The sequence below is a fragment of the Belonocnema kinseyi genome, chromosome 3, assembly GCF_010883055.1.
Source record: "Belonocnema kinseyi isolate 2016_QV_RU_SX_M_011 chromosome 3, B_treatae_v1, whole genome shotgun sequence".
In the NCBI taxonomy this organism is placed as follows: domain Eukaryota; kingdom Metazoa; phylum Arthropoda; class Insecta; order Hymenoptera; family Cynipidae; genus Belonocnema; species Belonocnema kinseyi.
The window spans coordinates 29,782,579-29,808,710 of NC_046659.1; the positions used below are offsets into that span (position 1 = coordinate 29,782,579).

A 26,132-nucleotide genomic window follows, 5' to 3' on the forward strand; every position below is an offset into this window, starting at 1 on the left:
CTGGAAATATTAAAAACCCAATCTCTTCATTTTATTTCAAAGCAGATAGAGATATAAATAGAACCGCCGAAGTGTTCCGACTGGCAATCATGCACCTTCGAGTTTTCAAATTCAGAAGAGGAGAAATGGGTTGCCCGCGCAACCCAGGCATTTATATCGTCTCCTACCATATTCACACGGACATAGACGTGTCATAGTATTGGACCACGTCTCGTTTCAGATCTGGGATCACTGGGGCAGACCTGAAACTGAGGTATCAGGTGATGATGTTCTTAGGTATACTTTCTACGATGCCTGTGATTGGCCAGAGCGCCTCATCGTGGGGACTGGTCGAACTTGATTGACCGAACTTGCTTTTCATTTAATCTGCCAAATTTTAAACACGTTATATCAATCCGTGTGAACACAGTAAAGACTCCTTAATCTCCTTAATCATACTCCAATTTCACTCCGTGACGGTATGACCCATGCGAATGATATCAAACTTGAAATTTAGACATTTAAATTGCGCGCCAACTGACTCTTTTCGGCTTCGTGCATGACCGGGTACAACCGGACTTTTTCGGCTCGTAACGATGGGGGAAGGTTCCAAAGAGGAAATGAGCAATTCAAATGGCAGTAACATGGAGAATAGACACAAGGAGATCAAACTAGTGGAACTAAAAATGAACACTTTTCTGTTGCTAGAAGTACGCACGCACATATGTGCAAAATCACACTTACGTATAGTTCAAAACTTCTCGAGCGTGTCGTGCCAACCGCACTTAAAAAAATATGTCTGCCGATGTGAACGCGAGTCAAATGTAAATAAAGTATAATTAATAGTTTGTAAATAAAGGAAAGAATGTTAAAATTAAAAATCTGCATTTCTAAAAAATTTAAGTTTAAAATTAGATTTGAGTCTCTTCCATTCTTCTAAATATTTCTTGAACTTACTGGATTGTATACGTTTTTTAAAACTTTTTAATCTTATCAAATTGAAATATTTTGTTTTAAAATCTTCTACACTCTTCTTTTAAATTTTAGGAAATCGTTTGATGTGTTTCAAAATCTTTTTGAATTTTTTTTAAGCACATTTTTTTAAATAGAGATTATTAAAAATTTTCAAACGATTATTAAAAAAATAGTTCTTTTTTCTAAAATTTTCAGACTTTCTAATCTTCTAATTTTTAAGAATTATTCAAATTTTTCCTGACTTTTTTGCAAGTTTTAATTATTTTTTAAACGTTTCAAAATTTCTGAATATCTCGTAAACTTACTAAAATTTGAAATCAAATTTTACAAACCAATATAAACATAACAAAAAATGGTGCGACAAAAATGCGCAAAAAGGCTTAATAAGAATTAATTTCCTTATTTTTTCTAAAATTGTATAATATGGGAAAATTACGAAATAATTTTTAGAAAATTGTGATATTTTTTTTTTAATTTTCTCTCAGAATTCATTCCATTCCATTTTTGGTTGAAAAATATTTTTTTAAATGAAAATCTAACTATATGTTTAAAAATTGAACTATTGTGTTGTAACTTCGATTGTGTGTTTTTTTAAAAACAATTTTCAGCTGAAAATGCATTTCTTCCATCGAAAATGAAACTATTTTAAAATTAAAATTTTCTTAAAATAACTATTTTGGTTGATAATTTAACTTTTTTGATGAAAATTCGATTTTTTTGTTGTTGAAAAAACATTTACTTATACTCAAAATTCAATTGTATCATTTTTGGTTAAATTTTTTTTGTAGGAAATTGACCTTTCTCAGTCAAAAATTCTTCTTTTTTGGTAGAAAATTATTCTTCTTGTTTAAAAATTCATCTATTTTAATCAAGAATTCCTTTCTTTGGATGAAAATTCATTTTTTGTTAAAACTTCTTTTATTTTTGTATAAAATGGTTAAAAGTTCATCTATTTTTTTTTTTTAATTAAACTATTTTGCTGAAAAATTGATGATTGTAAATTGATTTTTGAAACTGATAATGTAACCGTTTTACATGCGGAAGTCCACGCGGAGCGACAACCTGACTTGGAATCTAGGGGTGCTTTCATGTCTCTTGTGTGCCTCTGCAAGCAGGCAGCCTGCATGTGAAAACTTATAAGAGTGAGAGAGATAAAGAATGGTCCATCTCTTTCACTCTTGTGGGTTTTCTGCCTGCAGGCTTCCTGCATCCAGAGGCATGAGAGCACCATTAAGTCTTAGGAGCTGTGAACATTCTTATAGATATAAACCCGTCTGTAGATTATACATAATGCTTACAAATGCAACTGTAGAACGTAGATATCGCAAAGATAGAGGCAGTGCGAATTGATACGGAGAAAAACCTAAATTATAATCTTTGGAAAAAAATCGACTCTTCCATTCTTAGGGCAAAGAATCGATTCACTTAAGAATCGAGTATCAAAGAATCGGGTGAAAAAATCGATTTTTTTGAAAAGAATCGATTTCTTGAAGAATCGAATCGGAATCGAACATCCCTAACTGAAATGGCACTGTCCAGCATGATCTAATAAATACATGGTCTAGCCACGCGCAAGTAAAAAAAACCGCACCAATAAAGGCCAACCGCTTAATTTCTCCATCTTGGATAAGTAAGGCGGCAATTATAAGGGATTTGAAAATGTAAAATGTAAGAATACAAATTTCTTGTACTTTTGAGGTGTAGAAATATTTGAATCCCAATAAAATGTATTATAATAATGTTGAAGATCGCTAAAAGAAAATACAGATTAACTATAATTTTAGGTTATGTGTTACCCAACCTCTTTCTGCGGACAAAAAGTGACATATCTGTGTCAAATAAAATGAAATTGAAGTCAAGTGGGAAACATGGAAAACGACCGGGAATTTTATAGGACTGAGGAAAACCGGGAAATGACAGTGAATTTAATTTTTGGCTGGGAATTTTACAAAGTTTTTAAAATAAAAATTTTGTCCAACTTCGATTTCAACGGTTTTTAAATAATCTCCTAAATTTAGATGTTTATAAATTATTATATCATTTAGTTTACGATACTTCATTCGAAAATCTTTCACTTTAAAAATTTTCCATTTCAGATTTTTAATTTTTCAGCATATATTTTAATTTAAATAATTTTAAATTAGAAGTTTTTAAAATCGAAAATTTTTTTTATCAACAACAGGGTGGCCGGAAAACCGGGAGTTTTACGAATTTTCAGAAGAAAAATCTGCCCACGTTCGATTTTAACAGTTTTTAAAATAATTAAAGTGCAGTTTTGAGGATCTAAACAATTAAAACTTAAAAGCACTTGAAGCTGAAAATTTCTGAAAAAAAACAGTTTTATTTTATCAACTGTAAATATAAATAAATAAATAATTTAAAAATTGATCTGTACTCTAAGTATAGAATTCTGAACAATAATTGATTTAACCAAACAATTCTAGACCCGTTCAAAATTTGAGAATTCCCAGATTGTAACTGTTTCAATCCGAAAGTCTTGATAAGAATTGAAATCAATATATCATTTATTCCGATAATTTTATTTTTAAATAAAAATTTTTATGATTTATCAATGATATATTTGTCATTCAAAACGTGCGTTTTACTATTTTCTACTTAGAAATAAATCCATAATAATACAGTCATAATTAAAGGTTTTTATTGAATTTAAAATATTGTGAGTCTAAATTATCCCACTTTTATGCCATTTAATTTGAAATTTCTTAATGTAGAAAAAGAATAAGTATTTAATATTTAGCAATATTTCACTGTTCATTTAAGACGTGTAAATTGAAACCTAATATTTAAAATAAAACAATTTGAAACTGAATTGATTTACAGAGAAAGCCTTGAATCTTTATATTTTCGAAGAACTTTGGATTTTTTAGCGTTAAAATTTTAATTGTTCAATTGAAAAAGTATTTAATTTATTTTATTTATTTTAAGAGATATGTAGAAGTTTTAAAAAGATTCAAAATTAATTAAAAACTTGAAATTATTTCAAGTAATTTAAACGAAGTGTGTTACCATTTTTTTCAAAACTTCTAAATATATTTAAAAATTAATTGAAATTTTCCTACAATTTTTGAAAATGTAGTAAATTAAATAAAATCCTTAAAATCTTCCATGCTCTTCTTTGATCATTTTTCAAATCTCTTAAAATCTTCTTAAATGCAAATTCCATTGTTTTTTAATTTGCAGGATTTCCTAAAGGTTTAAGAAAATGCAATAATTTATTTTAAAATATATTCAAAAGTTCTAACAAAAAATTCAAAAATTATTTTGAATTTGGAAAAATTTAGAACCACTTCTACATTTTTCAAGATTTTGGAATAAAATTTTAAAGTATTTGAAAGATGTCTAGAATATTTAAAATAAAAATAATTCAACTTCTAATTTGAGAAACGTTAAGTTTAAAAAATTATTTTTCAACTTTTAATGTGTCTAGCTTAAAATTACTTTAAATAACATAATTTTCTCAACTTTTAAAGTCCATTTCTTGATTCTTTAATTTATACTATTAAAAATGTTAACGTGGATTTATATTTCTGAAACTAATCTCAATCTTTGAGCTCTATAATTGATATTTTACTTACTTACTTTTACTTCTTACTGTACTTACTTTAATTCAATTTTAAAAGTTTGGAATCCAAGGGTTCCATTTGGAATACTTTAAAGTGTTGTTTATTTTTTATCACTTTATATGGAAAAATTTTTAGAACATAGTTTGAATTTTTAAACTTCATTGGCAGTGAAAAATGTTAGCGAACCGGGAAAAAACTGTTAAATGACCGGGAATTTTTTTCTTCGATTAAAACGGCCAAACTGCAGTGTCCATGGCATAAAAAATGATAATTATTATGTTTTATTTATTTTACTGTCAGGCACAATTTTCATTTTGTCAGTTACTCCCTCTTGCCTTTCCACTTTTTAGATATAATATGAAATCACATTGTATCACATTAAAAATCTCTCTAATTCTTAGCAGACTGTTCAAAATTACAATAAATGTTGGCAAACCCCTATAATATTGCATACATTTACACATACGTTTTATATGTAAATTCAAAAGGATATCCAAGTTGTACCATATGACAAATTATTGTCTAATTAATGTAAGAATAATAGGTTTTACTTTCAATCCAGATCAAATACAGATCTAATAAACTTTTCTGTGAAATTTACGGACCCACGTAATTCTGTTACAAACCTCTGTCACTTTTACATATATATTTCTAAAAGAATTGTCCACCTGAGAATTTTTCATTCACTGATAAACGGAGAAATTTGAAATGAAATTCATTATCACAAATATCAAAAATTGTATATACTTTTAATCCTTCTCATTCAGTATTATTTACAAACTTGTATTCTGGTCTGAATATAATTTACTTCCTTACCAATGTTCTAATATATCCATTGAAAGTTCTTTTTGAATTCATTCTTTTAATATTCTCATAATATTTCTTCCTACATACTGATTTCCCAGTAACAGTTCGCCGTTAGTCTTACGCGTCAAACTCAAACTGCGCGGTCAAGGTAACAAAATGGTGGAATTAAGCGGATGCTTGACTTGAACGAAACAGGACCCTCAAGTGGCTAGACCATGTATTCAATAGATCATGCTGCCCAGTGCCGCTCCAGTACTACTTGTTTAAAGCTACTCAGATTCCGGTTTTAAATGCCAGCAGAAGTTTCCTTTATACCTGCGACTAGGCTACCAAGTAGGCAAGCTGAAAAGGATTAACCCTACACGAATCCTGCGGTCTGTCAAGTGAGAAAGAAATGCTGAGCGCTTGGGGCACATTTGTTCCCCAGAGGATCCGTCACGTTCGAGTTTCGTCACGTTAAGTCAATTGAAAATTTTCATGTAAATAAACGCATTTGACGTATATTTACAGTATATGACGGTATTTTAATGTTTCGAATTAATTTTTTGTAATTTAAGTGAAAATTCCTTGTAAAAGTTACTAAAAATGTGATATATATCAATGTAAAGTTATTTCCTTGAATTTCATTCATACAGAGCTCATAAATTCCTATAATTAATCAATTAGTAAATAATTAATGCTTGTTTTTCTGATCGAAGCTGTCGAGAATATACGACCAAAGATATTAGGTCCTAGATACGGCATGGGTATCTAACTACATTTTCGACTATATCAAGGTGCTGCCCTCTTCAACTTTTCACCGTTTCTATGGCAACCGCGTCATAACACGCTAGCGGGTGGGGTGTGGCCGGGGCGCACACCGAAAGTTGTTGAATTCCAAACCGAACGTGATTTTCTGTTTCTCGCGTTCGCCTTCGCCATCACCATAGCAATCTTTGCTATAGCTGAGTCGGTCACCTAGCTCTGTACAGCCTGTACGCCAAAAATGTTATGAACACTGAGTTACGTAATTATATTCAAATTAAAGAGAGCCTAAACATATTCTATTATTATTTTAAAATTTCGATACAATAAATAAATTAAAAAAAATTCTTTTCGTACTTTATAATTCTAGTGAAATTTCTAAATTTATTTTTTCAAACTAAACTTAAAATTTGATTGAAATCAAGATGATTTAAAAAATTAAATAAAATTTAGTTGAATTTAAAATTTAAATAAAACTAAGCTAAATTCAACATTTAAATGAAATTTAGGTGGATTTAAGAATTAAATAAAGTTTAGTTAAATTAAATTAAATTAATTTCTCGTCTGGTTTCTTTTAAAAGAGAAATTTTCTAGACTCTATAAATAAGTTTGAAAACAATTCAATTCGTACTTTAAGATTTATTGTATTGCAAATTTAAAAATTATGTTGCAAAACTAAATTTAAAGATTGAATACAGCTTAGATCATTTCAATAAGTGAATAGATTTGAGTTAAATTCAAAATTGAAGTAAAATTTAGTTAAATTTAAGTAAATTTCAGTTAAAATTGTAGATGTTGAATGGTGTTAAATGATTTTAAACTTAAGGACAATGTAGTTCAATAAAAATGAAACTCTCGTTAAATTTTAAATTTGATTGAATTGAATACAGATATGCAGGTTGTTTCTTGGCTTCAACGATGGAGATTATTGAAATAAGCTGGAGAAATAAGAAAAAAGTACCCTTATTTTTATAATAATTAGTTAAATTCAACAAAAAAACTCAGGAAAGTAATTAGGACTTCACAGCCTTTGAAATTAAAAGATTTTAAATGAGAGAAATTTGAAATAAAAGCAATTAACATTACAGTGTAATTATTTTCTTTTAGAAACGTAAAAATAAAATAATAATTATTAAAATAAACTAGTTTATAAATTAAAAATTCTAAATCTCAGTATTTGTAAATTGTCGCATATTCTTGGAGTATAACCTGTCAATTCAAATTATTTAATTTTAAACGTTTTAAATGGAATTACTTATGATTCGGCAATTAAATTAAAAATGCAAGCATTAATATTTGTAAAATTTTGAATATGCCTCAAGTATAACCTGATAAATTCAAATTATTTAATTTCGAAAGTTTTAAATTGAAAATTCAAATGCAGAATTCTAAATGTTTGTATTTGGGTATTATCAGATTTTGGAGGCCAATAACTTTTAGTCTAATCAAGTTAGAAGGCTTACAGTTTTCGATTTTACTATATTAAACCCTTGCATTCAAAACGAAATTAAACTTCAATGTTAAAATTTAAAATTGTTTAAGATTTGATTCTTAAATTCAGAATTTTTTTAATGCTTTACATTTTTAATTTTACACTTTCAAACCTTTTTGAGTTTCAAACCCCGTGCGCCAAGGTGAACAATCCATCGAGAGGGAAAAATGGGTTAAGCCGTTAAGCCAAGTCTGCTGTTTTCGTGAAGAAACTCACTATCTTCGTTTTGACGTAAGTCTTCTTTACGTATACGCTGCATCGCGAAAATGACCCTTACGTCAAACTTTAGAGAGTAACTTTTTCTCCAAGGTGTGAACGCGTCTGGGGCGCGCGAATGTTGATTCTCGCGCTTCGCGTTCGATAATATATTTATCCCGCGCTCCGCGCTCGGTAATGTATTCACCTCGCGATCCGCGCTCGGTCTTTGCATTAACCTTCACATTTGTGCACAGACCACAATGCGAAATTTTCTATTTTGTATGTTAAAAACTATTATATCAAATGTCTATTACAATTTTTTTGTTTGTACCTTGGTCTGGTACTGCTTATTCTGATATTGCAAACTAATGTTCACATTTTATTTTTCCTGATCCTAATAGGGCCCTGCTGTGGTTGTTTAATCATTTTCCTTTTTCTTAAGTAAAGCTGAACACTTTTTTTAATTTGTCATTAAAAAAGGTTCGCAAACTACCTACGGCCTTGGCGATTACATCCTCATAGCGATAATCGCGCTTCGCACTTAACAGTCACGTTATACAGGCTCTAATTTTTTTAATTTTGGGCTAATCAAAAAATTCGGCTGGAATAGTTTTGAAATATATTTGGTATCTAGTGAAAATTTTGAATGAAATTTTTGGATCTATGAAAAAAATAAATTTTTCTATTTTTTGAATATTTGAAAATTTTGAAAAGTATATAACTTTTCTAATTTTCATCAAAATTAACCATTTTGGATAATTTTCAAGTCTTTTACCCATCTATAAGAAACTTTGACAAAAATTTTTATCATATTAAGAAAAAAAATTTGGAAAATTTGAAAATGCTATATTTTTTTTAATTTTGGGCTAATCAAAAAAATCGGCTAGAATAGTTTTGATATATATTTGGTATCTAGTGAAAATTTTGAAGGAGATTTTTGGATCTATCAAAAAAAATATTTTTTTTATACTTTTTGAACATTTTCAAACTTTTGAAAAGTATATAACTTTTCTAATTTTTATCAAAATAAAACATTTTTTTAGATAATTTGCAAGTCTTTCACCCATCTATAAGAACCTTCGACAAAAATGTTTAAAATAAAAAAAAAAAATTTCAAAATTTTGAAAATGCTCCCAATTTTTAAATTTTGTTTCGAGAAATCTGATTAACGAACTTAACCTTCATTTGGATACCTTCAGAAGTGTATCAAATGCGGACTCGATTGGACAAATCCTTCAAAGGTAGCGTGGCTACAACATTCAGGTAACCATTCATGCAAGACAGACACCGATGAAATTGTATGATTTTCGGATTCTGTGAGTGCCGAAACGTGAAGATCCGCTAAAAGCCAGAGATCGAAAATTTGTACAATTACATTACATTCTCAGGAATGAGAATGTAAAAAGTTATTTGATAACAGAATTTCGTCACTTATCTATTACATGAAAACATTTGTTCTTGTTTACAAGATGGAAGAAGTAAGAAAAAAATCTTGATTGGAATATATTAATTGTTAAAGAACAAGAAGCTTTAAGCATTTTAACGCTAGGCTTAAATAATTTTAAAATATATTCCTTTTTAATTTAATAGGCTCAATATAAAAATGGAAGTTTTAATATTGTCAGAAATAAATATTTACTTTAACTTCAAGTACCTAGATGACAGTTTTGACTTGTCATATGTTCAATTGTAATTTTTACATTATGTCTAATTGTCTACTGTGTTATGAATTGCAGTTAGAAGAAAGTTGTGAAAAATACAATAGAGCGGAATTGAACTTCGGGTTTCAATAAAGGTCTTTGAAAAGGAGTATACAATTTTGGAAAAAATAAGTCTAACCAAAAAGTGTCAGATCATGTATTTTTTGGTTCGATTGATAATTTTATTCAAATATGAAATTCCTTCCAAATTTCTTTTTAATTATGCAAGAAATAAACATGGTTAATATCTTTTTCAAATAAAAAAGTCGGGTTTTTTTGCATAATTGTCGTTCTTTTTCTTAAAAAACCTTTTTTTATTAATGAGGTAATTAATTTATAATTCATAAGCCTTTAAAATTTTATACAAGAAACTGAAAGTTAATGAGATATTTAAATGATTAGAAAATAAATTTATTCACGAACAAATTTTCCATTAAAGGAAAGAACTTAAAATAATTATTTTAGCAAAATCAAAAATTTTGAATGGAATTAAATATGTAAACAGTTAAACAAGTAAAATGCAAACAAAAGCTTAATCGACCAGCTGGAAAATATAGTTTTCTATACATGACCGGCGGAACAAATTTTAAAGTTTCAATTTATTTTTCTCAATAAATACAAAATAAAGGAAATAATTTAATGAAACTAAATAAAAAACTAAGGAAACTTATATATTTATTACAAATAATATAAAATAAAAACGGCGTCAAATTCTTTTTAAAAATATAGACTATTAAAGTACATAATAGTTCTGTGAATTTATAGCATTGGTTTATATTATTTTTCATGATTGCGGTTTAAAAAATACAATTAGCTCAGATATTAAAACAACAAAAATATGAAAATTATTGCAATTTTTATGTCAAGTTTTAGTATTAAATGCTAATAAAAAAATTAAGCAAACTTACATTTTTTCTTAAAGTTAGATTTTTGGAGCAGGGAACATGATATTTTGTAAGATTAGGTTACTTTTTATTTCATTTTGAAAAAATGGTTCACATTTATAACAAGGCCTCAGCTAAACTGTAGAAGCAAGCCGTAATTTCCTTTGACTTTCGAAAAGCTGTTAAAAAACTCATATACAACTAAATTAACAAATATTTAAAAAATGCAACACTTCAGAAGACATTTTTCTAGGTCTATAAGGAAATTTAGGGAAAAAATTTTTTTATAAGTTTTTATAAGGAAATTGCTATTCATTATTTTTATTTCTTTAACCAACAAAAAATAGTAAGGACATATTCAACCACAATTTTTGTTGATTCAACCTGACAGTTTTTTAGTTTATTTAAATTTAAATAAATCTTAACTGTATCTTCAGATTCACTTTTATATTAATTTCCAAACAAATTATAACTTAAATAAAAAATAAACTTTTTTATTCAAATTTCTTGTTACTGTTTTATACTAACCTCTTTGCTACATGTTGGGCCTAATTTTGACTTTAAAAAATCTTTAGAGTTTTTGAATTCCTTCAAGACCTTTTCTACTCAATTAAAATTATTTTTTCATTCACTCATAAAGTAAAATTAGATTATTACCATTTTGGGTTTCTAATACACTATAATTTGGCGCTACCGAATATATGGTTGCCTGTCACGCCTCTACAAGTATATGGAGGAACCAATCGGTACATATCGCGCCTCTACAAGTATGCGGCCGAACTAAGAGCAATATATATATATATATATATATATATATATATTCAAGACCACAAACTTGCCTGCCGCGCTAACTACGGGTATGTGGTGCAACTAATCTCATGCCGTATCTAGGACCTATCTTTGATACGAACTAAAAAGTGCCGATGCTTTGACTGCAGTGACGCAACCTTTGTACGGAAGTAGAATCAGCTTATTTAATGCAATATTCAGATTAATTTAATGTTTTTTAATTAAATTTTATTTCGAGAAGTCGTTTGAAAATAAAAATATTTTTGTAGAAAAGGCTTCTTTTTTAATTCCGGCGAAATTTATTTATCTTTCAAACTTACCAACCAATTTTTTATTGAAAAAAACGTTTTTTTAATTTTTTATCTATATTTGATTGAAACCATCTTATTTTTCATCAAAAAACCAAGAGATTAACCTGTTATACATCCAAATTATTTATAATAATAAGCATTCTGCACGCATTTATGATATTTCTCATTTTTTAAATTTTCTAACTTCGAATGTTCAAATAAATATACTTTTTGGAAGGAACCTAATTCTTACCTATACCACCTTAAAGTGCAATTTCCCCCTTCAAAATATCGTTTGAAATTTCAAAATCAGTTTTTTAGAAAAGAAATGACATGATTTTTTCCAAAAAATGTCAAAAACACGATTTTTCGCGATTTTTATTTGTTTAAACATTTTAAATTCATTTAAACAGGATGTTATACACACCAATCTCTTCGAAATTAAAAAGCCGAAGAGAATAGTGTATATTAACATCTGATTCCGAAGAAAAGAAAAGATTGTGCACAAGGAAACCAAATTGGGACATTTGTCACTCACAGGACCCAGTGAGGACAAAAAAATGTATAGGATCCGCCTAGGGTTAAAAATAAAAAATTGCAAAATTTTGAAATTATCTATAAGAAGGTTAGAAATTCAGAATTTACGGGTTCCGATTATTTCAGATATCTTTTTCTTTTAGATGTTACAATTGGAATGCATATATAACGTATCTCGTAAATGTAATGAGATACGCCAAAACAAACAACATTTTTTAATTCAAATTTAAAATAGTATATAGTAAATAAGTTATAATTAGAAATATGTTTAATGAGAAAATTCATAAATTAAACAAAAAGGGAGTCGGGTTGGTTGCGGCCAAGTACTGTAAATAACTCTGCCCTCCCGGTACGTGGGGAATACAATATAAGACAATTATGTGACCGTCCCATCACTTCTCAGTGCCGTTTAGGTGCTGAAAATCAGCACAAACAGCCACTGAAGCGGCACCGGCGGCTCAGTGACATTCACTGCTTTTTCATCCTCAGGGAGGTTATGTTATCAATATTTCTTCTACATTATAAGAATTAGAAGTTGTATATACTTTAATACTTTATCTTAGCTTTGGGACAAATTAAGTTATTTTCAAACTAATGTCATTGTTTTATAAATTGTGCAATTACTAGACCGTAGCAGACAAATTTTTCAGGCCGGGTGGGGGGGGGGGGATACACAACAGGAAAAAATTTCGGGTAGAGATATGTAGCGGCACACAGGAAAGTATATGTATATTATGTGCTTGTTTCAAGAGTTTTGGTGGGAGTCATACCCCTCCCCCTGGCTACAGCATTGTACAATTCCTTTATCTTTTACTAAATTTTCACTTATGGCATTTACTACATTTTAAATATGCTTCATTCTCGCGCGCTCACTTCTCCAATATGGCTGGCTGTGGTTGAGTTACTTCCTATTGGTTCACTTTTTTTTTAGCAGCGCGTGGCTAGACCGTATTTTTTGACCGTATTTTCCTCACGCAGACTAGGTACAGTTAGTAAAGTGTCAATTCCTACGAAAGAAATACTAATATTTACATTAATCTCCACTCAAGTTACTTTTCTTACTGGAGTTAAGTTCCAGAAACTCTTTTTACATTTTTGGACGAAAAGGGTAAGAAGAAATAATTTCTATTGAGTTGTCGACCTGGTATTTAAAACGTCTAGGTTATGTCATTCTAATTTTTATTATTGAAAAATAGAAGATTTACTCTTCAAAATATTTAAGATTGCTCTTAATTCTGAACGCTAGACACTTTTAGTAATTTAATTTTTTATTGATTTTCGAGAAATGTGTATCGTAACGTAAAACTCATGACAGCTGGATTTCATATACATATACCAATTCGTGCTACATTATTGTAATGATAAAACTGATATTTTATTATTTATGCAGAATCTTATGGGAAATTAATTTGTTTAAATAATAGAGTTTCTTTCGTTTGTAATATTTATGGCCAAGTTTAAATAGTTTTAAGCATAAATAATTTAAGGTTTAATAATAATACTTCCTGGTCTCCAATGGAGCATTTTCTTTGACAATGCAAATTATTCCCTGCTGATGAAAAAGCACTGAAACGGCACCGCCCAGTGCCGTTCCAGTGCTGCTCGTTTAAAGCTACCCAGATTCCGGTTTTAAATGCCAGCAAAAGTTTCCTTTATACCTGCGACTAGGCTGCCATGTGGGCCAGCTTCAAGACAGGGTGGTCAAATTTCAGTGGGAAAAAGTTTGTCAGGAAAATGAAACAGCTGTCAGGGAAAATGGAAATTTATGTTTTTTGATAATATTTTAGAAGCACTTCCTAATATCAATATCAATATTTTTTCAATGTACATTCTTTAAAAATAGAATTCGATTCTTAGTTTTTTATTTGTGTAGTTATTTATTTATTGACAGTTTGGATACATGTCTTTCAGTTATTTAATTAAGTCAGACAACTCAGCGGCGCCACTAAGAAAAACAAAATGTCATATAATGAATATTGTTTTACTATTCTTTACAATTTTTGTTTTGTTTCTTTATTATTTTTCCAGGAAACAGGGAGGCGCTAGCTTGCCGTCAACTCAGCGGCCCCTGTAATGAAAAAAAGTGTTTGAAAATGACTAGGCTAGATCTTTTTGCTACTTTTTGGCTTTCCAATGTTTTATGAAACGCTTTTGTAATATCAACCCTTATTTTTAAAAGCAACCCCCTGCGCTGCTACTGCCTACATGGAAAATACTTATAAAATATTAACACGGTATTTTTGCATAACTAAGGAGCAAAATTATTCTTCAGCCCTAATCGTAACAAAAAAACCCCGTGTATTTGTATATGAATACAAACCTGCAGCCTGATGCCAAAAATTGTATACATTAACTGTTGGGGTTTTTGTGCTCTTCCTTTATTTTCCAATGCCACATAAACCGCTTTTGTAAAATTATCCCTTATATAAAAAAGCAACACATAAAATAGTAACATGATACTTTTAAGCAAAATTATTTCTCACCACTAATAGTTACAAAAGTAACCCCTGTAATGTATAAGCTAAAATTGAAAAATCTTTTATCAAAATTATTTTCCAGACTATGTTTGTATATTCAAAAAAATATAATTTAACTTTTTCGATGTATCTTTTAATGCCTTCAAACTTTAAACAATTTTCAGCACAACAATTCTTCGCCCTAGACTTTTACTACGCCATGTCCACTTTTTGAAAATTTTGAACTATTATTGTTTTTAGGATCGGCAGGAGTTAAACTTTGTTTTGGAATACATTTATCTATGACATTTTTTTTATTATTTATAATTATTAATCAAAATAGTGACGTTAATTAAAAGTAAGAATTTTATTACGCCATATCCTTTTTTGCATTGCTATAAGTGAAAAAATGCCAATTTCTTAGTGAATATTTTATACGAATAACCTAAGTTCAATTAGATAAATAACAATGTTCAATAAAAATAACAATTTGCAAATAACCTATCTAATTCCAGGTATGTAATACAACAGAATAATGTAAACTATCATTCTGATCAACTAATTTACTTAAAAATTTCATTATGAATAGTTCACTTATAAATATTTTGTGAACATGGCGTACTGCAATCCTAAAAAAGAGGAATTTTTTAAATCTCATATTACGCTATGTTCAAAATCAATTTTCCACATCAGCTAAAACACATTTATAATAGTATTAAAATGTGTACTGATATGCTCTTCATCATGCAATAATTTGACCGGTTAACTTATTTCGACATTTGATCGTGTTTTTGTAGAGTATATTATTGTTAAACTTTGAACCTCATTTCCTCAGTTTTACAGTTGAGTGACATGGCGTACTATAACTTCAGGGCGACGAATTATTAACGAGAAAATTTCATTTTTATATAACTTAGAATCTAAATTTTCAGAACGATTGACCGTTTTTTGGGAGGAGACTTTTTCTAAAATAATTTTTTCAAATAGTTATGAAAACTATTTTTAGAGATAAATTGAAATAATTTAAAACCCCTAAAAAGCACTCGTGTGACTAGGGATACTGGGAATCAACATGTATGCTGTAAAATACATTTTTCTGACATCCACCTCGAAAGTGAGGACTTCCATGCCTCTAAATGATATGCAAAGTCCTTCAATTCAGCAGACTGTGTGGGAATAATAATGGCGCATGTGCACAGTGGAGCATGTTCAATTTGCAAAACGACACAGTAGATGCGCATGCGCACTGTAGAATTTTCAAAAAATAGAAATTTTTTGTTGCTTAAATGGTCTTTTAGAGTCTTAAAAATAATATACCAAAAGATGGGGGGGGGGGGGGCATCTAAATGTCCACATTTTCTATTCTACCGCAACCTCTCTCAGTTATGACCCGATGATTTTACAGTACTTAAAACTTTAAACGAATTTTTCTCGAAACCACTTTTTTTATTAACTGGCCGGAAACACAACTAGAACAAATCCTCACCGATCGATCTGAAATTTTAAAAGTACATTTGAAATTACTTTCTCCAGCGACGAATGTAGGATTTTTTTTATGTTCCATGGTTTTTTTTTTAAACAATTTTTTCATGAAATTTTAAACTTTTTCAAATGTGCACCATCTTGCGAAAAATCAATATGTCGAAAAAAATCCTACGTGCGTCTCTTTCTGTTCTTCTATAGAATCGAAAAAACTTCGGCTTTTTGTTCCAAGTCTAAAATTGCAGGAATTAGGTTTCCGACCGCGGCCACTTAAAAAAAACAAGCTGACGGGGAAATGCTGCGCAGCCGCCATTTTGTCATAAACGAACTTGAAAAAAATATTTTCTGTACTTTATTACTAGTATTATAAATCACATTTTACAGAATTTCGATTGCTTTCTCTTTATTGCACCAAAGAAACTTCCCGAAATATGCTTATTTTTTTTTCTCTACAGTGGTTTAACCCACCATATACTAAAAATAATGCATAAATTCAAATTTTGTTTTTTGCATTGTCAAAAGTAAACCGAAATCTATGGCGGGCTTCTCTTGAAAATAAATTATTTTCCAATTTCTTAAATATATTTTTATTAACAAAATCTTACATTATCTAATTCCAAAATTTTTCGATGCTCAAAATCGGAGAAGCCCGCTATGCGGAAATTAATACTAATAGTTTCAGGTTGAAAATGCAACTGTTTTATCAAAAAATTTATCTCTTGACTTGAGAGCTCAATTAGTTTTTTTTTCTTCCTGACTAAAAAATCTTTATATGTTGAAAATTCGTCTTTTTGGTTAGAAAATCTCATTTTTGGATTGATCTACTTTTTTAAATTGGTTATTGAAGATTCCTTATTAACTTTGTTAATAATTTATTTTCGTGCTTGTCGATTCATCATTTTAGTTAAAAATTCATTAATTTGGTTTAAAATTCGTCTAATTTGTTGAAAAATTTATTTATTTTTATTGAAAATTAAACTTAAATCAGCTGAAAATGCGATAAATTAGTCTAATGTAAACGTCTTTTGTCAATAAAATCAGAGTTTTTGGGTGCATAGTAAATTTCGCATACGACACATATTCCGAAAGGTACCTGGAAAAGTGATTTTTTTTTTCTGGGAAAACTTGAAAAACTGCTAGAATTTTTTTTTCGCAGAAACGCTAGACACCCTAGTTATGTTTTAAAGTATTTTTCTTACATTCAGTATTTTACCTATGTCATAAAAGTAGTTTTTATGGATACAAAAATGATTGAATAATTATTTCTATGTACAATTTTAAGAATTGAATTTTTTGGTCTTATTGGATGCAAATAAATTATTTCTCACGCAGATTGTGTAGACGAAATATTTGTCAATTTTCTATATTTCCCTTTAGCTGAGCAAGTAAGCCGAGAAACGGGAACTTCAACCAAACACTAGGAGGCACTAGACTGTATTTCCGATTTTCTTATGGATATCGCTACAGTCTTTTATGTACTCAGCCAAACCTACCGTTTCCCTTTAAGTGGAATGAATTCATGGATTTCATGGAATTCATGAAATGAATGGAATTCACCGAATTGAAGAAATGAATGGAATTCAATGAATACATGGCATACAAGGAATTCATGAAAGTCTTGGAATTAACGAAATTTAATGAATTCAAACAATTCGTGGAATTCCGTGAATTACTTGCAAAAAAGGTTTAAATAAAAATGTGCTAAATAATTTTCTCGTGTGGTTTTTGCCAAAAATAGCGCGTGATACACCTACGCACAGGCGATTACTACCCGTGTGGTTACAGCATTTGCCTGCAGCTCATGCTGCAAGTTTCACACTTTTCGGCAATCGCCTATTTTGCGCACTTGTATCACAAATAGCTATTTGGCTTTTATCTGTGTTATAACCTATAAAAATCATTTGCCCAAATCACACTTAGAAAAAAATGCATTCTGTCCTGTACATAATTGTTACATAAGACCAAAAAAATTAAGACAAACTTCACGATAAGAGCAGTTTTTTGTAATTACTAAAACTTGATCACTTACAGCATTGGGTCGATAAAAAAAATCAAGTGGCCGATCTACCTGGATTAGGTGGAAAAACAGTCTCAAAGGTCTTTTCATAAAATTTAGCTATATTTCACGTTAGGGGTGGTTTCCTGGGGTAGTTAGAACATGATTCCTTACCATGTCCGCTGGAAAAATTCAAGAAACCGAACTGCCTTAATAAAATCGAATTTTCACAAGTTCGATTCATGAATATTTATTAGCAACCACCATGACCCTGTATTTCAAAGAGGTAATAAATCGGCGACTTGGTGTTATGGGACAATTATGTACAGAACGGGATGAAATTTTTTGTGAATTTGATTTGGGCAAATGGTTCTCATAGGTTATTACATAAATAAAAGCCAAAATGTATTTTACAACATACATGTGATCCCCAGCATCCCTAGTCTCACGAGTGCTTTGTAGGGTTTGAAAATTATTTCAACTTATCTTTAAAAATAGTTTTAATAACTATTTGAAAACATTACTTCAGAAAAAGTCTGCTCTCAAACAAATTTCAATCTTTCTGAAAATTAAGATTGTTCGTTATATAAAAATGAATTTTTCTCGTTAGGAATTGTTGTGCTGAAAATTGTTTAAAGTCATTTATAGATGCACCGAAAAAGGTAAATTATATATTTTCAATTACGCACACAGACTGGTAAATAAATTTATAAAAGATGTTGCAATTTTAGATTTTACATTACGGGGATTATTTTTGTAGCGATTCGCGGCGAAAAATAATTCTGCTCCTTAGTTATGCTTTACAAATACCGTCTTAATATTTTATAAGTATTTTCCATCTGGATAGTTTCTTGTTTTTAAATACGTTTTTGCAGCACAGGGGGTTGGTTTTTAAAATAAGGGTTGATTTTACAAAAGTGTTTAATATCACATTGGAAAGCAAAAAAATCTATTTAAGTCTGACCTTAATTAATCCATACTTCTATGTAAAGCGCATTTTTCTGGCTCGTGTTACTATTTTGCTTAGCACATTATTGAAACCTTATTCGCTTTTGGAATAGTTTCCTATCAGGGAAAAATCAGGGAAATTGAAAAATTCAATCCGGTGGCCACCCTGAAAGGGATTAAAAATAAAAATTTGTAAAATTTGGAAATTATCTATGAGAAGTAGGTCTGTGCAAAGTGTTCCGAACCAAATTGGTGCATAATTTAAGGCGGCTCGAAAGTCGATTCGAAAAAAATTCGAAGAGGCCAGTTTGAATCGGGGAAAAATGGATTCAAGCCTTCAAACGATTGTAAGAAAACACTCATATTTATATTTTACAGTGAGTAAAATATATGTAATTTACCTTATGATTACGACGGATTAAATTAAATGACTTTCCTCATTATACAAGTAAAGTTATCTGGTTTCGATGAGATAACCTAAAAACTTGAAATTAATGTTTGACAGGTTTAAATGCGCGGTTTAACGTTTTTATATATTTATTAGCTAAAAATATTACAGACAACAACAAACTGAAATTTCAAGGTGGCAATTTTTTTTTTTTAACAAGTTCCTTCGAGCTTGCTTAGATACGGATTCCCCAGAAGGCTGATACTGTGAAAGATCGAGTTCCCGCGATTTTGTCGGGAGCCGTACTGATTGATTTGAGCCTCTTCGGGCTCCGTGGGGGGCTTTGGCGTTTATGATCGGGTACCCAACGTGGTGGAGATACCGGTGTTCGTTTCTCTTTGCGGCCGAAAACTGCCCTCAGGGCCTGTTGTGTTTGGGGAGACCCGCACGGAGGTAACCGAGGTAGTTTTCTGGGAACCAATTCATTAGGTCACTCCCAAGTTTCGTATGTTGCCCCTTGTTCTTACGTCCCCTCGCGATGTGAATACGATTTTCTTCTTTCTTTCGAAGAACTCCCTTACCTGAAATAAACGTGATGTCTGCTCCTTGAGTAGGTGATCGCTGAACCTTTTCGGAGAATTCCTCCTTGTACGTCCCGGGCTGAGCCAGGTAAATAGGCGATAGTCTAAGAAGGGATGACGGCGTCAATGGAATCGGGAGGATCTGAGGTCCAGACAATCATATTCTTCGAACTGGTTTGTCGGAGTACTCGAAAGTGACGAGCTTGGCTCTGTCGTGAGAGAAGCCACCTGGGTAGTCTCAATCGCCTTTTCATCCAACGTGATTGCGACTGATGAAGGAGCTTTTTCAGGTGGGACCACCGCTTCAGAGATATCACACACATTCTCATCCAATGTGGTTGGTGATTGGAATCTTTCCGGGGGGGGGGGGGGGGCTTTCGTGGTTTTGATCACCTCCTCAACCTAGGTAATCGGAATTGGGGACGTCAAATCTTTCTAGTGAGGCCAATGTCTCGGCAGCCTGGAGAGCCTGCTCAGTCAGACAAAGCTCCTGTTCTAGGGAAAGGTCTCCAAAATCAGATAGTTTTAGGATCCCGTGGGTCTGGGTGATCGGAGGGAAAGACCAGGGAATATATTTGTCGTTCTGGTTCGCCCCACTTGTGGAGGGGCCGTTGATGAATTGAGTCGCGGCTATAGAGCGGTTTAACTAAATCACGTGACTTGGTGTGTAGTGTTCGTCGGTTAACAACACCTTACAAGGATGAGAGATCGAGAGAGGGCCGCCGTTGTACCCCGGGCGAGTAGGATCGTATTCCGGAATATTATCTGGTTCCTGTGCGATTGTGGGATCTGGTATGGATGAGATATTTGTCCCATTAGATGTTTGTGAAGCCAGATAAGCGCGTTGCCATTTATCTGATCGGCCTAGCTTCCTTTTCCTTGGCTGCGGAATAACATCCCATTGCTCTGCGTTGGTCACTCCTCCTCTTGTGGAGACTCTTTGTTCTTCTTCGCCACCTCCATCTACGATTAAGGATAACTCCGATGTGGACATTTTCCCCCTTAGTTTGTCCGCTCGAAAAGTGAAGAGGAAATAGTTTCGTTTTGAGCGAAAATATGAAAGTAAGAACCTTTATCCTCGTTAAAGGATCGTAGGATAAGAGGAGAACCTAGATCATCATGAATGGACCGTAGGATTAGATGAGAGCATCGATCCTTGTGAGCGGACCGTATGATTAGATGTAAATCTCGATCCTCGGTAAAGGACCATAGGAAGAAACGAGAACCTCGATCCTCAAGAAAGGACTAGGATAGTAGTCGAGTAGTTATTCTAAAGAAATAGAAAAAGGAACCTCGATCCTCGTAGAAGAATAGCAGGATAAGAACGGAGAGAATAGACTCAAGTAAAATGGGAAACCAGAAGAAACTGTTAGAAGTTTTGAGTTAAAGAAATAAGGAAACAAAAAAAGCTAAGTTGATTAAAAAGCTTGGCGCTCACCAGAGAAATGGAAAAACTCCGTGTCACTGACTTGTGTTTGAATTCTCTGTTAAATTTCAATTATGACAAAAACCCACGATCACTTAATACAGCGTGGAGATCAACGGAGAAACGGAAAATTCAGTAAAATGCACTTGAACACTCAATTGAATTTCAAACCCTTTATTAATTGTCAAAACGTTAGCATAGTTTATGCAGCTATGGGCTAACTGTCGCATCTCAAAAATCAAAGAGAAGATTTGTTTTTTCGACAGCCTAAGTCTTTTTCGCGTATATTGTGGCGAGAGATATCACTGCAACTCGACAGCCGAAGTTCGACAGCACTGCCGCGTAGCTCGTGACATAAGAGGAGCTCCGATCTTAACTTATTTACGAACCGATTCTAACTGACTCGCGAGTCTGCTGCTGTTGTTCGTTTAGTCGATGGCGTTAGAGCGATGGCCAGACTTCGCACTAATACTAGTTTGCATTAACGCCACTAGTGTCGTTGTTGGCGGGCGGCAAATATTCAAACACACATGACGCTCATTGTGACGAATCCACCACGTTTTTGGAGGTCCCGGTTAGCTAACCAGGTAGTCGTTTCGAAATAACTCCTATTTTACTTTGAACCATTCGTGTGATTGGCTATTTGTTGGTCCAGTGAAAAGCAAAGCAATATGGCTGTGCGCACCAAATCCAAATAAGGTTCATTCCACGCTCGTGTCCACATTAACCTAAAAAAAGTGAATTTGTATGTGTTTTTTTGTTTGTGTTATATTTCTGTTTTATTCCTGTTGCCTGTGATAAGATGGAAGGAACTAAAGTGAGATCGCCTAATTGTCTTCCTAATGCTCCTTCGATTTGATTCAGCAGATCATTTACACAAGCTTTTCTCAAGCGAAATCTCGTTTGAAAATCAACGTCATCGAAATTAGAAAAAAAATGCTCTTTCTTTGAAAATACTTAGTCTTCTGTGGATAAATTGAAAAATGTCTTCTTCCACTTCGTCATCAGACGATCTCAGAACTTCTTCCAAAAATTCCATATTTCACAACGACACTGCACTTTTTAGGTTAAAGGACAATTAAATCGCCCTGACCGACCAATTTTGACCGGTTATATTTAACGGTGGTTAACGCGAGTTAACAGGCTGTTAATTAGTGAAGGAACGCATAGCTAGCTTTAACCGAGGATTGCACTTTTAACCGAGGTTGATGGAACCGGCCCTTAGAATGAAAAATTCTGGTTGAAAGTGACTCTTGTTAAAAAATGATTTTTTGCTTAAAGACTCATCATTATAACTCAAAATTCGTGTCTTTGATTGAACAATGAGCTATTTGGTTGAAAATTCGTTTTTTCTTTGTCTAAAAATTAATTTTTTGACTGAAAACTTAACTATTCCTGTTAAAACTTAGACTACTTTGTTTAAATTTGATTTGTTTAAACTGAAAATTTAACTAATTCTGTTGAATATTTCATTACTTTAGTTGGAAACCAATATCTGCTTGATCATTAATTTGTTTCTCTTTTTTGGTTTAAAATAATCATTTCAGTTTAAATATCAACTATTCTAGTTGAAGGTATATCATTATATTTAAAAATTCGTGAGTTGACTTGAAAATTAATTTTTTTAAATGAAAATTCAACTATTTGTTTGAGAATTCACGTATTTTGCTTAAAAATCTTCTTCTTTTGTGGAAAATAAAACTTTTTGGTTAAATATTCAACTATTTTGTTATAAGTTCATCTGTCTTGTTGAAAAGACAATATTTTTACTTGGAAAGTTTGTTAGTTGCTAATATATTTAAGAATATCTTGCATTGTAATGTATCAAAAATTTTAAATTAAAAATATGAATTGAAATTCCAGAAACTGAAAAAACATTATTTATAATAAACTCGCGAAATTCTATCCATGTTCCGAGTCGATGTTTAAAAAAATGCTACGTTTTTAAAAGACTCCATACTATGAAAAATTATACTTGAGAAGAACTGGAGATACCTAAAAAAACCTGGAATTGTCAGGAATTTTATCCAGGATTATAGTAGAGATCCTGCTGATGATAAAAAGTGTTTATTATATAATTAAAAAAATCTTTTTCATTCAAAAATGACCAGAAGATACCTTGTCAGCCTACAGAAGGATCACGAATTGGCATTGCTCATTTTATAGATAAAAAGAAGAGTGAGCACACAGAAAGCTGCTCATATTTATCAACAATCTATCCAAATGTTATTAAAAGAAAACCAGTATCTTTGGCATCTTTATACAGAGGTAAACAACGTGCAAAACGCAATTAGAGAAAAGAAGCTACAATCTCTGTTCCCGCCTTAGCCGTAACTTCTGTTTCCAATGATATTCACGAAGATGATTCCAAATTGGTAAAAAAATGTTTAAAAATATTTTTCAGAATTATTTAGGGAAAGTTCACCTACTTTCATCTAAAACGCGTTACGGACATATTTCTTTAAAAAAACTTATTTTTAAATATAGCAAATAATATCTCATTTATAGTTGATTTAGCACCTTATAGTGTATAAATTATTGTTTCTTTGATTTTAAATAGTATTCAAAGGTGAACCAGTGCAAAAATGGCGTTTCTCACACTTAAAACTTACAAAGGATATACAGTGAAACCCTTCAATAGCCCTCCCTTCTATAGCCCTTCCGAGAATTGAGGCCGCGCCGCGGATGGAAGTAAAAGGTGTTTCGATGGGTGTGCGGTGGTCATTCAGGCGTGGCCAAGCAGGAGCGTTGAGGTAAGGAGCTCTACTCTGATGGCCTACCTGTGTAAATGTGTCACGGCGTTCGGTTAGTTAACTTAAAGCGGAAAACACTCACGGATTAGCACGACAAGAACAGCAGTGGGGCTCCGTTGCCTACTGAAGCCGATGGGATTGATTGATTATTTCGTGCTATGATGAAATAAGCTTGTCATTGATAACAGCGCCATCTGACTTGCGAATATATATCGTAAGCAGGTAAAACATTTATTTAGCGCGTATCAATAAAGTTACTTCCTCATTTCCGTTAAATATTTAGTTGACCCTTGTCTCCGTATTAAAGAAAATATTTTTTGACCTTGCATTAAAATTCATCGGAAATTGTTTATATTCCCCTGGCTGTTTACATCCAAAGCTGGATATAATGAGTTACTTCCTACCCACCGTCAGCCCCAAAATCGGCGCTATAGAAGAGTTTCACTGTATTTATTTTAAAGCTGGGGACGGCGTAATGATTATGTAAGCTTTAAACATTTAATGTTATTACTCCATAATAAAATGCAAAGGGAAATAATGGGCAAAACTGTTTTTGAATTACCATTGTCCATCAGAATTTACTCCAAATTTATGGATATTTTTTTTATAATGTAATTATTTTTGTCAGAAAATTTGTGACAAATCCACATTTTAGAAGCCTGTAACTTCTTTTTGGGACCTTGGAAAAATCAGAGGCTTGGCACATCATTAAATTCCACTATTATATACGCAGTATGCATAGCAAAGGTGTTTCGCTTCATCAAAAAAATATTTTGGTTAAAAATTTCACGATGTGAGGGTTATTCTTTAATAGGTTACGATGTGAGCTGAAGTTAGCCGAACAATTATTTGCTAACGAAAAACTGAAAAATGTGTAAAATTATTTAACATAATAATGGTTTTGAAAACGTCATACCGCGAACTATTAAACTTATTTATTTTTATATGGCCTTTACCAAATTTGCAAACTGGGTAGTTAATAGTGGAATTTAATTATATGTCAAGCGTCTGATTTTTCGAAGGTCACAGTTAGAAGTTACGGGCTTCTAAACAGTTCGTTTTTTTTCACAAATTTTCTAACAGACAAAGATAATTGTATTATGAATAAAATAATATATCGCTGAAATAGTAAATTTTGATGCACAATTGCATAGCAATTACTGGTGTTAAGTTTTGACATTTTACGTACAGCAGTTTAATGAGAAAAAAAAGTTAAAATTGTACAAAAGCACAAGTTTTTACGTTCACTTCAAAAACCGTTTTTGCCCATTATTTCCTTTTAAATTTTATTATAGAGTGGTAAAATTAAATATTTGAAGTTCCCATAATAATTGCATCTTCCTCAGATTCAAATTAAACATATGCTTTGCAGCTTTGTCTGTTTAAAGCTATTTATAAGTTTGTGTGAGAAATGCCATTTCTTGCATCCATGCACCTTTGAATATAATTTTAAATTATCAAACAAGAATTTATACATTTTACAGTGCTGAATAAACTTGAAGTGAACTAATATTTACTATATTTAAAAATTAGATTTTATAAATAACTTGGCAACACGTTTCCAACTAAATTCAGTCGATTAACCTGTTTTAATATAATTGATTTAGCTTTTGTTTTACGACAGAATGGCCTTTAATTTATTTGTAAACTAAATAAAAAAGGCTTCTTTTGTAAATTTTTACAAAATGAAATTAACTTTCGAATTGTAACTTATTTCCGGAATTTTACGCGTTAAAAACGTGTCCTTAGAAACTCGTCGAAGTATCGAGTGCCAAACAGATCCCTATGTGGAAGAAGAAAACAGCAACGATGATATACGTTATAATGTTTTGTTCTGGTGGAATCGAGATAACAATAGCTCCTCTTAAACAGAAATACACGTTCGACAACTAGTCAAACAAAGTAAAATTATTATTGAGAAAGAAGTTCCAAAAGTAATAAATACGAAAGACACTAAATGTGGTCCAGATTTTGAAACAGCTCGCGGGCCTATGGGCTTCCTTCATATAAAGTCAGACACAACTATGAAACAACTAGCTGGAGTAACATTGGCCTTTTTTGCTACTCTCTTTAGTCTAATCGAATTAGGCAAGGATGGACAACTTCTTTATTATATGAAACTT

General features: G+C 31.4%; 1 protein-coding gene across 7 annotated transcripts in view; it reads left to right on the forward strand.

The window, feature by feature from the left end:
• The window catches only part of LOC117168706, a 172,461-nt gene that overhangs the window by 3,819 nt on the left and 142,510 nt on the right, over positions 1 to 26,132 (forward strand). For 6 of the 7 annotated variants that reach the window (XR_004466543.1, XM_033354406.1, XM_033354409.1 and 3 more), the window contains exon 1: positions 12,948 to 13,087. The exons of the other annotated variant lie outside the window; for it this stretch is intronic. The gene's annotated coding sequence lies outside the window, so the exon portion shown is untranslated. Of the gene's footprint in view, positions 1 to 12,947; positions 13,088 to 26,132 lie in introns of those variants that run through there. 7 annotated transcript variants of the gene reach the window in all.